Below are 3,998 nucleotides of genomic sequence, written 5' to 3'. Positions count from 1 at the left end.
CAGCACAAGGGAAAAAACAACATTTTTTTATTTCTTCTTTTTTTTGGTATTTATATGAGATTAAAGGCCCGGTGCACGAATTTGTGCATGGGTGGGGTCCGGCCGGCCCACCCTGATGGAGGCCCATAGGGCTGGGCCAGCCAGGGAGCGGGGCCACGGGTGGTTGGACTGCTGGCCCTGCCTCCAATAGGGGTGTTGGGGGCTGATTGGGGGCTGGGCCAGCTGGGGGGGAGGGTGCCAATCTGGGCTCAGATCAGGCTGGTGGCTGTCGCTGTGCACATCATAGCCACCATTCATTCTGGTTGTTCTGATTGTTCCACTGATCCAGTCACTGGGCTTTTATATATATAGATGTTGGTTGTTAACTAAAGTCAATTGTGGTCATCATTTCATAAATATGTAATTTAAATCATTGTGCTGTACTAATACCTTAAACTTATAAAAGTTAAATAAAAAATAAAGATACTATTACAAAACCTACATAACAATAATAATAATGGCAATGATAAAACTCATTTATTAAAACCACTCCAAAAGGAACCGAGACAGTATGTTATAACAAAATACATTGTAACACAGGTTTATACCTGTAAGAAGTACAGAGGAAAAGAAGAGCAGCAGTTACCATGGGCTCTTTCTGCACCTCTCTAGCATCTAGCATGGAAAAACAGGCAAGGATAAGTGAGTGAAAATTATAAAACAACAGCTGATAATTGAGAAGAAACTGGAAACGAAAAACGAAATAGGAAAGTCAGAATTAGAAAATAAGTGTTTACAAAAGAATATTTGTAAATTTCAAAACATATAGCTACTTTTACATTTTACTTTGGGATGAAGTGTGATCCTATGCTGCCAGATAGAGGCAGTTTTTCTTTTCTTTTTAGAATATCTTCAAGTTTTCATCCTTTCTTTACTGTAACTAGACCAGTTTTGATTAAGAAAACTGTAGAAAGTTAGTAACTGCCACAAACAGTGGCATGTGTCCGGTTGCCAGAATCCTGCTTTGCAGGTGTTTGCCCGGTCTCTGCTCACACTCACTGGAATTGAGGGGCAAGCTTTTGTCCATGAGTGGCTTTTCCCCATATTTCCTTGTAAATGCTTTAGCGTTCTTACAGAATTTCTTATTGTCCTTGGAGTATTCTTGAGCTAAGTCCACCCTAAAGCAGTGGTTGGGCTCGGGTCAGCCACCAGCACTAGGAGGGCCTGGATCACTTGGTTGGTTTTGGTTGCTGGCTTTCAGTTTTCTGCACTAATTACAGATACACAAACTTGTCCCTTTTCATCTATGTTCTGGTGACAGATCTTTGTTTTATTTATTTATTTATGTATTTATGTATTTATTTATTTATTTATTATTTGTTTGTTTGTTTGTTTTAGTTTAAGCAAAATAGTTTATTGGCCTTCAAAACTGAGAAGTCCAGGATATTAAAAATGTCAGCAGAGTAAGTGGATGCTGCACGGACATGCTCCTGGGAACAAACTGGAATTATAACTAAAATACAGAAAAACTTCCTGAATAATCAATGGAAAACTCGCAGGAGAGAACCCTGACACCCGAGGACTGAAAGTAGAGACTAGTAGGAGGGACAGAGGCACAAAAGGACTGTCCAGGCACCCACAGACAGCAACTGAAGTCCCAGAGAGATATCTCAGCTGTGGGGAGTTGCCACTGAGAACACTGGGATCTAATCCCCAAGTTGGGCCCCTCAGCAGAGAGACCCAAAACTGAGGAGGATACCCATATAACATCTGGCTGTGCAAAGCAGTGAGGTGCTGTCTGCCAGGGAGTAACAGCTGAAAATTAGGATACCCTTTTTTGGGCCAATGCACAAAATTCCCTGCGGAGCCAACCACCTTGTGCTCCGACAGAGGTAGGGCGAAGTGGACTGGAGCTGTGAGAGTGGACGTCAGGACTGGGGACTGGGGGGGTTAGAGCTCAGAAGGCAGACACCCCAAGTTTCCTGGTTTGAGTCATTCCCACATGCATCAGAGGACATCTTTCCCACATAGACATATGCCTTGCCTGGGGGGAATACAGTTGACACACCCTATTGGAAAACACCTTTCCCTGAGGCCACATAAGAGATTAAAAATGATAATTAGCCTCCAGGTAGAAGCAACTGCCCCCCCCTGTTGAAAAAAAAAACTCATGCCACATTTGAGGACGATTGCCTGGGGGTGCAATTCAAGGTGGAATCCTATCAGTCTGTAGGCAGAGGTGGTCTCTGGAAGTTTGAGTCTATACCTGATCTAATTAGTCAGGAACAGCCTTTATCACTGTCCTGCACTAGAGATTGAGAGGTGTAGAGGATCTACCTAATACATAGTCACAAACCCAAACAGACAACCAAAATGAGGAGACAAAGAAACAACATGCAAATAAAAGAACTAGAGACTTCTACAGAAGAAGAGATAAATGAAGCAGAGATAAGAAATTTATCTGAAACAGAGTTCAGAGTAATGATGGTAAAGATGCTCAACAACATGAAAAAAGAACAGTCTGAGATAAAGAATGATGTAGTACATATAAAGAACATGTTGGAAGGAATACACTGCAGATTAGGGGAAGCTGAGGATCAAATCAGTGAATTAGAAGACAGTTGAAAATATCATTCAATCAGAAAACCAAAAAGAAAAAGCAATTAAAAAACAGGACAGCTTAAGGGAGCTGTGGGACAATGTGAAATGTAACAATATTCAAAAAGCATGTGTGCCAGAATAGGCAGAACGGGAGAAAAGCATAGAGAAGGTGTTTGAAGATATAATGGCAGAAAATTTCCCTAACTTGGTAAAGGAAAAATTCACACAACTTCAGGAGGCATGGAGAATCCCAAACAAGAAGAACCCAAACAGGCCCACGCTCAGACACATCATAATTAAAATGCCAAATATTACAGACAAAGAGAGAATCTTAAAGGCAGCAAAAGAAAAGAAAACTGTTACCTACAAAGGAGTTCCCATAAGGCTGACACCTGATTTCTTATCAGAAACTCTACAGGCAGAAGGGAATGGCATGAAGTATACAAGGTAATGGCAAGCAAGGATCTGAGACTAAGATTACTATATCCAGCAAGGCTATCATTCAAAATATACAGTAAAAAAAAGAGCTTCCCAAAAAAAAAAAAAAAAAAAGGCTAAAGGAATACATCACCACCAAGCCAGCATTAAAAAATGCTACAGGGATTGCTGTAATGAGAAGAAATAGAGAGAGAAACCTAGTCATACAGCCATCTTCATTTTATTTTTTATTATTTTTTTAAATTTATTTTTATTGATTTTAGAGAGGAAGGAAGAGGGAGAGAGATAGAAACATCAATGATGAGAGAGAATCACTGATCGCCTGCTTCCCGCATGCCCCCCACTGGGGACCGAGCCAGAACCCTGGCCATGTGCCCCTGACCGGAATCGAACCTGGGACCCCTCAGTCCACAGGCAGACGCTCCATCCATTGAACCAAACCGGCCACGGCAGCGATCTTCATTTTACATATTTTATCTCCACCAGTTTGAACCGGTACTTGGCTGGAAAGTTGATTTTGATTTTGAAGGCTCCCTTATATATAGAGGGTTCTCAGGGACAATAAGCCCTTGCCAAGTCAGTAAATTAGCATCACCAACCTGGATGTCTCAGAAGTTTTTAATTCCACACCTGTGGATTTCCTCCAGCTCCTTCACCAGCTGCCTGCTGGCTGCCATCTGGGCCCCCAGCTTCTGTTCAATAGAATTTTGAAAGTGGGGCAGTTACCTCAAGCAATGGTGCTTGAACTTATGCTCACACATCCATCTGAGGCCCCATAACCAGCTCCCCCAGCACTAACTCGTCACTTCATAAGACACATTTTACATATTTTATTAAATAATTTATTAAACTAAAAATTTACAACAAATCTTTAAAAATGAAGAACAAAAGTTTTCAATTTTGACAATTTTTTAAATTTATTTGTTTGCTTTTATGATAGGAACTTTTAGAGTTTTATCTCAGAAATCTTTGTAGTTTGA

General features: G+C 41.0%; 1 pseudogene; it reads right to left on the bottom strand.

The window, feature by feature from the left end:
* Nucleotides 1-928: 928 nt before the first annotated feature.
* LOC106726006 lies at nt 929-3,695 on the bottom strand (annotated as a pseudogene).
* Nucleotides 3,696-3,998: the final 303 nt, after the last annotated feature.

This window comes from Myotis brandtii, unplaced genomic scaffold, assembly GCF_000412655.1.
Source record: "Myotis brandtii unplaced genomic scaffold, ASM41265v1 scaffold210, whole genome shotgun sequence".
In the NCBI taxonomy this organism is placed as follows: Eukaryota; Metazoa; Chordata; class Mammalia; order Chiroptera; family Vespertilionidae; genus Myotis; species Myotis brandtii.
Note: the sequence above shows the minus strand (reverse complement) of the source record. Positions and strands in the feature narration are given on the sequence as shown.